Source organism: Capricornis sumatraensis, chromosome 4 (genome assembly GCF_032405125.1).
Source record: "Capricornis sumatraensis isolate serow.1 chromosome 4, serow.2, whole genome shotgun sequence".
Lineage (NCBI taxonomy): Eukaryota > Metazoa > Chordata > Mammalia > Artiodactyla > Bovidae > Capricornis > Capricornis sumatraensis.
In genome coordinates, this window is record NC_091072.1 from 146,640,207 (window position 1) to 146,654,400 (window position 14,194).

Consider the following 14,194-nt stretch of genomic DNA (forward strand, 5'->3'; position numbering starts at 1 on the left):
ATGAAGCTATAAACCCACTGATCCAAGAGGCTAAACAAACCTCAAACAAGATAAACTAAATAAAACCACCTAGGGCACTTGATAATATATTGCTGAAGTCCATTCATTAACAAAAATAACTCTTAACAGCAGCCAGGAAATTTTGACACACTATATATACAGGAACAATGCTAAGTATTACTGGTTTCTTGTTTGAAGTAATGCAAGCCACATAATTATGCAAAAACATCTTTAGAGTACTCGGCGGGGGGCAAATATTAACAGAGAATTCAGATACTTTTGAAAATAGCATTCAAACCTGAAAGAAAATTAAAGTGTTTTCAGATGAATAACAGATGATAGAATAGGAGGCTATCAGACATACACTACACAAAAATGTTATCTAAAGGTCTAAAACTTAAAGGAAATTGATAATAAATTAAAGCTTGGGTCTACCCAAAGCTATAAGAACTGTGTTCAATGATAATTCTGCAAGTAAATATTTTAAAATCTTCTTCTCATTTCTAAAATACTACAATATTTAAGACAAAAATAACAATTTTGTATTACAAATTCATAATATATTTATAAGTAGAATATATGACAACAGTAACATAAATAACAAGAGCAGTGAAATAGAATTATACTATAATAAGGTCTTAATTATATATTAAGTGACATGATATCTAAAGAAAAATGTGATTAAAAAGTAATATTCTCAACATTATGATAAGCTCTGCAAAAAGAGATATAGCCAATAAACCAAGAGAGTACATAAAATAGAGTATTAAAATGCTCAATTAAAGATTACAATAGGAACAAAAAAGCATAAAACAAACAGCAAGCTAGTAAACTTAAACACAAGTATATAAATAACTACATTAAATTTAAATAATTTAAACACTCCAACTAAAAGAAGATGATCAGACTAGATAAAGTAAGACAAAATCATACACTGTATAAACACAGAGACATAGGGTCACAGAGATATACCATGCAAACACTGATCAGAGAAAGCTGTATTATATAGATTAATATTATATGAAGCAAGCCTATAGGATAAAGAATATATTCAGAGAGAAAAGAACAATTCATGATGATAAAATACAAAAGAAATTATGTATGAAAAGAAATTATGTATTATGTATGTACTGATTTCAAAATCAATATGAAGCAACTGAAATGGTGTTTAGAGGAAAATTTACAGGCTTTATGCTTCCTTGAGGCTTACATTAGAAAAGAAAAGAAAACAGAGAGCAAATGATCTAAGATTCCACCTCAAGAATCTGTAAAAATACAGCAAATCAAAACCAAATGAGAACAAAAACTAATAGAAATCAATGAAATAGGAAACATAAACAATAAAGAAAATCAGTAAAGTCAACTGGTAATTCTTTTTGAAAGGCTAATAAAACTGATAATCTTCTAGCAAAAAATTCAATCAAGAAAAACTAAGAGAACACAAATTTAACAACACCAAGAATGAAAGGGGGTTATCACTTTAGATCCTACCGATATTTAAAAGATACATTGTTGTTCAGTCACTAAGTCGTATCCAACTCTGCAACCCTCTGGACTGCAGCACCCAAGCCTTCCCTGTCTTTCTCTATCTTCTGGAGTTTGCTCAAATTTGTATCCACTGAGTCAGTGATGCCATCCAACCATCTCGTCCTCTGTCACCCCCCTTCTCCTCCTGCTCTCATCTCAATCTTTCCCAGCATCAGGGTCTATTCCAATGAGTTGGCTCTTCACATCAGGTGGTCAAAGTATTGGAACTTCAGCTTCAGCATCAGTTGTTTCAATGAATCTTCAAGGTTGATTTCCTTTAGGATTGACTGGTTTGATCTCCTTGCTGTCCAAGGGATTCTCAAAAGTCTTCTTCAGCACCACAGTTCAAAAACATCAGTTCTTTGGTGCACAGTCTTCTTTATGGTCCAACTCTCACATCCATATTGCACTACTGGAAAAACCATAGCTTTGACCTTTGTCAGCAAAGTGATGTTTCTGCTTTTTAATATGCTGTCTAGGTTTATCATAGCTTTTCTTCCAAGGAGCAAGCATCTTTTAATTTCATCGTTGAAGTCACCATCTGCAGTGCTTTTGGAGCCCAAGAAAATAAAATCTGCCACTGTTTCCATTTCTCCCCCATATATTTGCTTCCCAAGTGATGCTAGTGGTAAAGAACCTTCCTATCAATTCAGATAGACATAAGAGATGTGGGTTCGATTCCCTTCCATCCTGGGAAGATTCCCTGGAGGAGGAAACGGAAACCCACTTCAGTATTCTTGCCTGGAAAATCCCGTGAACAGAGGAGCCTGGCAGGCTACAGTCCATAGGGTTGCACAAAGTTGGACACAACTGAAGCAACTAAGCACTGCGCATTTGCCATGAAGTGATGGGACTGGATGCCATGATCTTAGTTTTTTAAAAATATCGGGCATGTTCAGGATGGTGTGACCATAGACTGATCTTAGTTTTTGAATGTTGAGTTTTAAGTCACTTTATCACTCTCCTTTCCTCTTCATCAAGAGGTTCCTTAGTTCCTCTTCACTTTCTGCCACTAGAGTGATAACATCTGCATATCTGAGGTTGTTGATCTTTCTCCTGAATATCTTGATTCCACCTTGTGCTTCATCCAGTCCAGCATCTCGCATGATGTGCTCTGCATATAAATTAAATAAGCAGGGTGACAACATACAGCCTGGTCATACTCTTTTTCCTGTGTTGAACCAGTCCATTGTTCCATGTTTGAGTCTAACTGCTGCTTCTTGACAGGTTAGGTAGTCTGGTATTCCCACCTTTTTAAAATTTTTCTACAGTTTGTTGTGATGCACACAGTCAAAAGATTTAGCATAGTCAATGAAGCAGAAGTAGATTTTTTCTGGAATTCTCTTGCTTTTTCTATGATCCAACAGATGTTGGCAATATGATCTCTGGTTCCTCCTCCTTTTCTAAATCCAGCATGTACATCTGGAATTTCTCATTTCATGTACAGTTGAAGCCTACCTTGAAGGATTTTGAGCATTACCTTGCTAGCATGTGAAATGAGTGCAGTTGTGTGGAACTTTAAACTTTCTTTGACATTGTCCATCTTTGGGATTGAAATGAAAACAAACTGGCCTTTTCCAGTTCTGTGGAACTCCATTGCTGAGTTTTCCAAATTTGCTGGCATATTGAGTGCAGCACTCTAACAGCGTCATCTTTTAGGATTTGAACTAGCTCAGGTGGAATTCCATCATTCACAAGCTTTTGTTGTCTTAATGCTTCCTAAGGCCCACTTGACTTCAGACTCCAGGATATCTGGCTCTAGGTGAGTGACCGCATCATCATCGTTATCTGGGTCAATAAGACCTTTCTTATGTAGTTCTTCTGTGTATTCCTGCCACCTCTTTTTTATCTCTTTTACTTCTGTTTGATCCTTGCATGTCTTCCCTTGAAAATACAACTACCAATATTTGAAAGCACAAAAAATGGAAAATCTGAAAAAAAATCTGAAGTTTCTTAAAAAGTTCCCATTAAGAAAATTGCAGTCCTCCAATGTCAGCTCTTTCACAGAGCTCAGAAACAATTTCTACTCTGGATTTATCCTAAACACAGTACTTCACCTTCACCAATCTGATAAAGAGGGTGAAATTCTCTTTCACATCACTTTCCTAAAATTGAGAAGAAACTCCGAGACTTCAGTTTCAATTAGAGAATTGGAACAGACATGCTATTCTCTTCTTACTTCTCCTGTGTCACCACTTTGACCTGCCTTCACTAAAACATGTTTCTGAAACTGACAAAGAGATTAACACAAGAAAACTGGAACAGTTCATAAACATGTGAAAATCTAAATTAGAGCAGCGTTCAGGAGTAAAAACCATAATCAAGGTTAAAATGCCAGAGCACCCTGCTAATTTTTAAGTATATCCTACTGCTGCTGCTGCTAAGTCACTTCAGTCGTGTCTGACTCTGTGCAACCCCATAGACGGTAGCCCACCAGGCTCCCCTGTCCCTGGGATTCTCAGGGCAAGAACACTGGAGTGGGTTGCCATTTCCTTCTCCAATCTGAAGGGTCCAGCAGTCCACAGATCTGGAGTTTTTACTGTCCAGGGCCAACCAAACCCTTACTCGCCTTTGAGAACCTAATGCTCTAAGAACCAAGTGTGACCAGAGTCTTCCCCCAAGAGTGCTGTAAAGCATGTGATCTGGTTTCCCCATGGTCATTCTGTGAATGAGACAGAGGTGTTTCCTGCTGGGAAACCCCTCCCAGACAAGACAGGCCTTACCTGAGCAGACTGCTCCAACATCCTGGTCATGAGAGAAGGTGTCATTATAGTTTTTAAAATCAATATGGACACACTTATAGAGAGTCAAAGTTGATTCAACCTCTCTCCTCTCACAGGAAACATATAAAAACCAAATGGGGCCAAGTCTTGGTCCGAAATATGACCCTCTGGGAGCATCAATGGCAACTCCACATTTCAGTTGTCTGCACACGTTTTCTACATGTACTAGGAGCCAGTACTCAGTATACACTGTGCCCCATTCTCCTTTGTACTTCACTTCCACTCTCCCCTCACAGCGGTGGGCTCCATCCTTCAGCCTCAGCTCCAGAGCTGCAAGAGAGACACAGACACAGGACAGAGGAGAGATTTTAAAAGAGAGTGCAGTGGTATGCTGGTGAATATTAAAAAAAAAAAAACTCTCTGAGGGGAAAAATATCCCTGCATTTGTTGACTTTTATGGTATAAATATTCCCACATGACTAATTCAAAGTTCCCAATGTGCCATCACTGAACCTGGAGCAGCAAGAGAGACACCAGGTATTTCTCAGGTATGTAACAAATGGAATTTGGCAAAAGTGATGAGATGTCACTTAAGAGATTAGGTTTCAAGATGACTCTGGTTTCCCTTTGAAGACCTATCTTACTCTCTGTTTTATTTCTGCTTTATTGACTATGCCAAAGCCTTTGACTGTGTGGATCACAATAAACTGTGGAAAATTCTGAAAGAGATGGGAATACCAGACCATCTGACCTGTCTCTTGAGAAACCTGTATGCAGGTCAGGAAGCAACAGTTAGAACTGGACATGGAACAACAGACTGTTTCCAAATAGGAAAAAGAGTAGGTCAAGGCTGTATATTGTCACCTGCTTATTTAGCTTATATGCAGAGGATATCATGAGAAATGCTGGGCTGGAAGAAGCATAAGCTGGAATCAAGATTGCTGGGAGAAATATCAATAACCTCAGGTATGCAGACAACACCACCCTTATGGCAGAAAGTGAAGAGGAACTAAAAAGCCTCTTGATGAAAGTGAAGGAGGAGAGTGAAAAATTTGGCTTAAAGCTCAACATTCAGAAAATGAAGATCATGGCATCTGGTCCCATCACTTCATGGCAAATAGATGCGGAAACAGTGGAAACAGTGTCAGACTTTATTTGGGGGGGCTCTAAAATCACTGCAGATAGTGATTGCAGCCATGAAATTAAAAGACGCCTACTCCTTGGAAGGAAAGTTATGACCAACCTAAATAGCATATTGAAAAGCAGAGACATTACTTTGCCAACAAAGGTCCTCTAGTCAAGGCTATGGTTTTTTCAGTGGTCATGTATGGATGTGAGAGTTGGACGGTGAAGAAAGCTGAGTGCTGAAGAATTGATGTTTTTGAACTGTAGTGTTGGAGAAGACTCTTGAGAGTCCTTTGGACTACAAGAAGATCTTCAAACTATAGCATGACTATTTTAAGATATTAAGAATTTATGCAATGATTTCTTACTTTGCTGAACATGAAAGTGACAGAGATCTGTATTATTTTGCTAATATAGTCTTAGAGTCATTCTTCTAATTCCATTTCATAGGTCTATAAAGTGCTTATTGAAAATCAAAGGTATGTGTAAACATTAGTAAAATCTCAATATGATTATTTCATTAAATATTATAATTGTATTTTTAAAATAATGCTATAGTTTCATTTTATTCATTAAAAATCTAAGTATATAAAAAAAGAAGATCCAACCAGTCCATCCTAAAAGAGATCTGTCCTGGGTGCTCATTGGAAGGATTGATGTTGAAGCTGAAACTCCAATACTTTGACCACCTCATGCGAAGAGTTGACTCATTGGAAAGAGCCTAATGCTGGGAGGGATTGGGTGCAGGAGGAGAAGGGGACAACAGTACGAGATGCCTGGATGGCATCACTGACTCGATGGACATGGGTCTGGGTAGACTCCAGGAGTTGTGAAGGACAGGGAGGCCTGGCATGCTGCAATTCATGCGGTCCCAAAGAGTCGGCCACGACTGAGTGACTGAACTGAACTGAACTGAACTTACTCCGTCTCTTGGCAACAGCCAGCAAGAGACTGAGGCTCTCAGTTAAACAGTCTCCTAAAGTCTGAATGCTGCCAATAACCAGGTGGGTGTGAGTGGTACCCACCCCTCATCGAAACTTCAGATGACTGAACCAGTGAGACAACACGAGTCAGAGGACCCTGGTAATCCTTGCTGATTCCTAGTCCATGGAAATTATGAGGTGCTAGATGTTTGCTGCTTTAAGCTGTTGTTTTGTTTTATTTATTTATTTTTGGCTGTGCTGGGTTTTTGTTGCCACTCACAGACTTCCTCTAGTTAGAGAGTGGAGGCTGCTCTTCATTGTGGTACATGAGCCTCTCATGCCGGTGGCTTCTCTTGTTGCTGAGCATGGGCTCTAATCACTAGGGCTAAGGTGCCAAGATTTCAGTAATTTGTAGCACAGCAACACATAACTAATGTAGGAAGGCATTATGCTAAGTGAAAGAAGTAAAACAGAGAAAAGCAAATACTGTTTGATCTCATTTATATGTGAAATCTAAAAAAAAAAAATTCGTAGATAAGGAGAGTAAATTGGTGGTTGTCTGGGTAGAGGTGGGAGTGGGAGGAAAGGATGATGGTGGTACAAACGTCTACTTAAAACATAGATAAGCCCTGGGGATGGAATGTACATGTGACTGTAGTTGACAATCGTGGTTGTTTAGTCACCAAGTCCTGTCCGACTCTCTGCAACCCCATGAACTTCAGCATACCAGGCTTCCCTGTCCTTCACTATTTTCTGGAGTTTGCTCAGACTCATGTCCATTGAGTTGGTGATGCCATCCAGCTCTCTCACCCTCTGTCACTCCTTTCTTCTCCTGCCCTCAGTCTTTCCCAACATCAGGGTCTTTTCCAGTGAATTGGCTCTTCATATCAGGTGGCCAAAGTATTGGAGCTTCAGCATCAGTCTTCCAATGAATATCCTTTAGGATTGGCAGACTTGATCTCCTCGCTGTCCAAGGGACTCTCAAGAGTATTCTCCAGCACCACAGTTTGAAAGCATCACTTCTTCAGCGCTCAACCTTCTTTATGGTCCAGCTCTCACAACCATACATGACAACTGGAAAAGCCATAGATTTGATTATAGGGAGCTTTGTTGGTAAAGTAATCTCTCTGTTTTTTAATATGCTGTCTAGATTTGCCATAGCTTTTCTTCAAAGGAGAAAACATCTTTTGATTTCATAGCTTCAGTCACCATCTATGGTGATTTTGGAGCCCAATAAAAAAAAATCTGTCACTGTTTCCACTTTTTCCCCATCTTTTTGCCAAGAAATGATGGAATCAGTTGTCATGATCTTAGTTGACAATACTGATTGTATATTTGATCATAACTAATAAAGTCAATCTTAAAAGTTTTCATAACATACACACAGTAACTATGTGACATGATGTGATCAATGTGTTAGCTAACTTAATTATGTTAATAGTTTCAAAATACATATGTATTTCTTTTTTAATACCTTACTTTTTGGAGTATAGCTGATTTACAATGTTGTGTTAGTTTCAGGTGTGCAGTAAAGTGACTCAGTTATATATTTTAATACATATACTCATTCTTTTTTAGATTCTTTTCTCTCCTAGCTTATCACAGAATACTGATTAGACTTCCCTGTGCTGTACAGTAGGGCCATGTTGATTATCTGTCATATATATAGTAAGGTGCATGTGTGTTAATTTCAAATTCCTGATTTCTCCCTCTCCCTAACTCCCAACATTTCCCCTTGTGTAACCATAAGTTGTTTTGGATATCTGTAAGTCTGCTTCTGTTTTGTAAATAAGTTCATTTGTATCCTTTTAAAATTAATTTTTATTGGAGTATAGTTGCTTTACAATGTTGTATTTCCTCTGTACAACAAAGTGAATCAGTTATTTGTTGTTGTTCAGTTGCTAAGTCATCTCTAACTCTTTGTGAATTCATGGACTGACACACTCCAGGCTCACCTGTCCTCCACTATCTCCTGAAGCTTGCTCAAATTCATGATGATTTCTAATCATCATGCTATCTAACCAGCTCCTCCTCTGCTGCACCCTTCTCCTCTTGCCTTCAATGTTTCCCAGATAATTTCCAATGAGTTTGCTCTTGGTTGAGTCTCTTTTCTCCACACCATCCCCAGCATTTATCATTTATAGAATTTTTGATGGCCAATTCTGACTGGTGTGAGGTGATGCCTCATTGTACTTTTGATTTGCATTTCTCTGATAATTAATGGTGCTCAGCATCTTTTCATGTGTTGTTTGGACACCTGTATGTCTTCACTGGAGAATATATACATATGTATTTCAAGTCATCATACTGTATACCTTTCACTTATATCTTATTATATGGTGATTACCTTCCAATAAAGCTGGAAACAATAGACAGAAAAAAATAGAGAGACAAAAACTTTTGCAAATTCAAGGGAAAAATGACAGGAATAATAGTAATGGGAGCTGGAAATATATTTCTCAGCTTTTAATACTTGAAATGGTCATCTGAACTAAATTCAATGGGGAAACAGTGGAAGTAGTGACAGATTTTATTTTCTTGGGCTCCAAAATCCCTGTGGACAATGACTGCAACCATGAAATTAAAAGACACTTGCTCCTTGGAAGAAAAGCCATTGCAAACCTAGTCAGTGTATTAAAAAGCAGAGACATCACGTTGCCAACAAAAGTCCGTATAGTCAAAAGCTATGTTTTTTCCTGTGGTCATGTATGGATGTGAGAGTTGAACCATAAAAAAAGCTGCGTGCATGTGTGCTAAGTCGTTTCAGTAGTGTCCAACTCTTTGTGACCCTATGGACCACAGTCTGCCAGGTTTCTCTATCCATGGGATTCCCCAGGCAAGAATTCTGGAGTGGATTGTCAGTTCCTTCTCCAGGGGATCTTCCCAACCCAGGGATGGAAACTGCATCTCTTATGTCTCCTGCATTGGCAGGCGGGTGCTTTACCACTAGCACCACCCGGGAAGCAGCACCGAAGAACTGATGCTTTTGAACTGTGGTGTTGGAGAAGATTCTTGAGAGTGCCTTGGACTGTCAGGAAATTGAAACAGTCAATCCTAAAGGAAATCAACCCTGAATATTCATTGGAAGGACTGATACTGAAGTTGAAGCTCCAATACTTTGGCCACTTGATACAAAGAGCTAACTCATTGGGAAAAAAACAAAAACAAAAAAAATCGTGCTGGTGTCCCCACTGATGGCACTTATCAGAGTTTATTATAATTTCTAGTTTTATTGTCCAGCTTCACTAGACTATCAGTTAATATGGGCCAGGGAGCTTTATTCACCATCATCAGGGCCTCAGCATCTGGTGAATTGCAAAGGGTATGGGTTGAATGCCCCACAAACCCATCTTTAAATTAATAAACATTTGTGGAATGAAAGTCTAAATAAATTCTGAAAAGAAGATATGGAAATGATATAATTTAGCACATTTATGGCCTTCAAATCAGTAAGAAAAGAAAAAGAAATAATTCAAGAATGACATTGGAAAAAATAAAATTAGGTAGAATGTCATATCATACATAAAATAATTGACACAATTATTTAGTATTTACACATGTAAATATATTCATAAAATTATTACAGATAAAAATAATTTATTTAAATATGAAGTGGGGAAGAACATGCTTGACAAGGCTCTGAAAGTGGAAACAAAAACAGGAAATTTTAACAGGCAATTAATATTATTAGAAACTTCCATGAGGGACTTCCCTGGTGGTCCAACAATTAGGACCCTGCACTTCCAATGAAGGTAACCCAGGCTTGATTCCTGGTCTGGTTTGGTACAGTCAAAAAAATCAAACAATAAACTGAAGGAAGCATATTCAGTCTAAAAAATAATGTAATTCAATAGGACAGGGAGTTGCACCAAAACTGCTTGGTTTCAAGTCTTACCTCTATTTCTTACAACTGACTCATCTTGGGCAAGTGACTTTGCTTTGCCTCAGTGATCTGTTTGGTGGATAAAATATATACTCTGCCTTGTTGGACTGTTGTGTGCTCAAATGAGTTCATATAAGTAAATGCACTGTTGGTTGTTGCAGTAGATGATAGTAGTAGTATAAAGAGCTTGAATACAAATCATGACAAAAATGATAGCCGTCACAAGGTAAAAAGGACAAACGTAATGAGCAAAGTAATTCACAAACGAAGGATTACATTAGCTAATATATGCGAGTATTTGCCTACCAAACTGGCTAAGATTTTAGAACATCATAAGAAGACAAAGTTGGTGAAGCTGTGTGGAAACTAATATTCTCATTCACCATTTGTAGAACAAAAGTTCAATGCAGCTATTTCTGGCAAGCATTAATCTCTATGTACCAAAAACTTCAAAGTTATAGGTACAAAGCCTTAAAGCCTTAGAGGTACTCAGCCTATAAAGCAGCAACTCCACTTTTTCTTTCAACATTTAAATATTTGTTTATTTGTCTGTTTATTTGACTGCCCAGGTCTTAGTTGCCATATGCAGGATCTTTAGCTGAAGGATGCAAACTCTTAGTTGCCACATATGGAATCTAGTTCCCAGACCAGGGATTGAATCTGGGATCCTGCAGGCAGCATGGAGCCTTAGTTACTGGACCACCAGGGAATTCCTGGAAACCTCACCTTCAGAATAGGATTAAGAGAAGCAATCATGGATGGTCCTACATTTAAACGCAGGGAAGTTCAGAGTAACATTTTTCATAATAGCAAAAAATTGTTGAAAACAACTAAATGCTCAATACAGACGGTCAGGTGAGCATATTGCACTTCTGCATATAGTGAAATAACTGGAGGCAGTTAAAAAATTCAGTACTATCCCTGTGATAGCCTGTATTTTTAAATTCTACAATAGAATGCTTTAGTGTGTAAAAGAATAGTTAATGATATAGAAAAATGTCCAAAATATATTCTGGATTGTAAAACGGGATAAAAAACAACATATGCCAAATTATCTAATCCTGAAGATCTACATTTTTGTCTAATGGTATCAACTGCATTTGAGAGATAGTTTTATGCCAATGCCCATCATGAATTTCAAGGTGGAGATTCCTGTAACGTGTGAGAAATCATCAGGTGCTCAGAAAAGCCAAGACTCTTATTTTACAAGGAGCAAGTCTACTGTAGCATGAAGTAGAAGATTAAGATGTTATAGGATAAGTCTGAATGGTGTTGTTTCAAAGAAAATGAAAATACTGCTTGCTTTGGTGAAATATTCTTGCTTCTTAAAAACAGCTGATGATATTTCCTACAATTTTCCTTGTAACAGGAAGGGGCCATGCATCAAAACATCCGTCATCTCCCCCTTGTGAGACCAAAACCCACCTCTGACCTCCAGAGCCCTCAGGAGGAGACACTTCACCAGCATCTGCTCAGCACTCAAGGAGCAGAGATGAGGAGCGAAGGGACTTCCCAAGGAGAGCGGTGGACTGGAGGCTGAGGTCTAGGGGATGACAGTGAGCTCTGAGATGAGATGGGGCTGCAGTGAGTCTCAGCCAGACCAGTACCCACATCTGAGAGGGCCGCCTCCACCAGACTGGAGACCAGATTCTCCACAGCCGCAGCCCTGACGCCTGCTGTCCTCTCACTCAGGGGAAACCAGCTACAGGGAGGGACAGGAGAGGGCACGAGGCAGAAAGTGCTCCCTACAGAGTCACAGCAGATCCTGGGAGGGGAAAGGACTATCCCAGGTCCCCAGCACATCAGGAAATGTCAGAGGGACTGGGGCAGAGATTAGGGAACTTAGACACCTGGGGCTGCACAAGTGATCTCTATAGACAAGAGGTCCCTGCTGCTGGCTGTGGGCTTCTGCTCCGTAATGGGGACAGGTGAGATAAGCAGGCAGAGCCTCTCACAGAGCCCAGTGCTGGGCAGACGCAGCAACATGCAGAGGGGAGCCTGGGGGATGGGGGAGAGGAGAGAGAGAGAGGCAGGCAGGTGCGCCATCATCTCTGATCTGGTCACATGCAGCGGCCATGACCCCCAGCCCTGTGGGACCCTGTGTGCTTCACAGACCCGCGGACTCAGTCCCTGCTCAGCAGCCCCATTCCTCTCACACAGACAGGATCCACACACACTCACACGCACTCACACGCACATACACACAAACTCCTCATACACTCCCACTCCACACACACACACACAAACTCCTCACTCACTCCTCACACACACTCACACACACACTCCACACACACACACCCTCACACACTCCTCACACACCCTCAAACACACACAAACTCCTCACACATGCCTCACAATCACACACACACACTCCACACACAACCTCGCACAATCCTCACACCCAAACACACTTTACACACAACCTCACACACTCCTCACACCCAAACACACTCCTCACTCACCCGCTCACACACACACTCTCACACACTCCTCACCCTCACACACACTCTCACACACTCCTCACACACTAACTCCTCACACATCCTCACACCATACACAAACACACACAAGGTCCTCACACACTCCACATACACACACATACCCCCTCACACACTCCTCACACACCCTTGCAAACACACATACCCTTGCACACAAACACAAACTCCTCACACACTCCACACACACACCCTCACACACACACACACCCTCTCTCAGACACAGCCTCTCTCTCACACACACACACACACACACACACACACATTCACACACTCATCACAAACCCTTGCAAATACACATATCCTTGCACACATACACAAACTCCTCACACACAGACACAGACACAGACACACACACACATGCATACGCACAGAGCCTACAGGAGCACAGACACAGGAAACACGGGGACCCAGGGGCAGTGCTCACACACCAGGCACGTGGAGTGTGTGGGAACAGCCCAGAGTCCCTGCTGGGGTCAGTCGCTGGAACTTCCACACACTGGGAGCCACTGGGACTCCTAGAAGCTCCCTGAGAACAAGGGAGACAGTGGAGGGGACTCAGGCTGACCCAGCTCAGTCCAGACAAAACCCCACTGCTCTGTAAAATCTGCCGCTATGACCAGTGTAGCCCGCACAGGAGAGGGACCAGCATTCACAGTCAGTGTGGCTCTTTTTTGGTCAAAAATACTGAGGCTCAGCTCCAGAACTCCAGACACCTTTCCTTTCACCAAGCGGTCCACTCCCCTGCCGTGGACCCAGGACAGAGGGGCAGCTCTTACCTTGACCACCCACCATGGTGCCGAGGAGGAGGACACAGAGTCCCCGCAGGAAGAGGTGTCTGCCCAGAGCCATCCTGACCCTACATCCTCAAGGTCACAGTCCCAGCTGCAGGATCAGCCTGTGAGGAGGCGTCAGGGTGCCAACCGGGGTCTATATAGACCACCCCTTACACCCTCCCTCCTGAGAGCCAATAGTGATGCCTTTCACCATTTCAGGCACTATCGGAGGCTGCATCTGCCACTTTCTGAAGCTCAAACACCAATGAGCTTCTGAATCTTCAACATCTCCTTATATGAGCAACACGGTCCTTTGACCTCCTGCTTCCGTGGTCCTGAGAGCCGGGCCCCCTGACCAGGGCTGGAGTAGAAAAGTCTCATCAAAAATTATGAGTACCATTCTTTCCTCTGATTACCTTGGCCAGTCCCCAAGGACTGTAAGATCTGGCAGGGTCAGGCTATGGAATTCACTGGACCACGGAGAATAACTTCAGTGATATCCAGCATTGATATTCCCCAGCACTGAGCTCAGGGTCAAGAAGAGTACTACAGGAAGGCTTCAAATACAAGAACATTTCTTGGGCCAGCAGAAAATGAGGGCAAGGATTTCAGGAATTCACAGGTGACCGTGGAGAGGGTGGGGAGGGAACCGTTAAGCTGAGTGGATGAGATTGCAGGTCTCCTCTCAGAATGATCTTGAGACTGGGTCCCGGAGAAGCTGCCTGTGAGCTCAGTTGTGTCC

At 41.1% G+C, this 14,194-nt stretch overlaps 1 pseudogene; it reads right to left on the reverse strand.

Annotated features, from left to right (window-relative positions):
• LOC138077648 (antigen WC1.1-like) overlaps nucleotides 1–13,528 on the reverse strand; it is a 58,683-nt pseudogene extending 45,155 nt beyond the window's left edge.
• Between the last annotated feature and the right edge of the window lie 666 nt (nucleotides 13,529–14,194).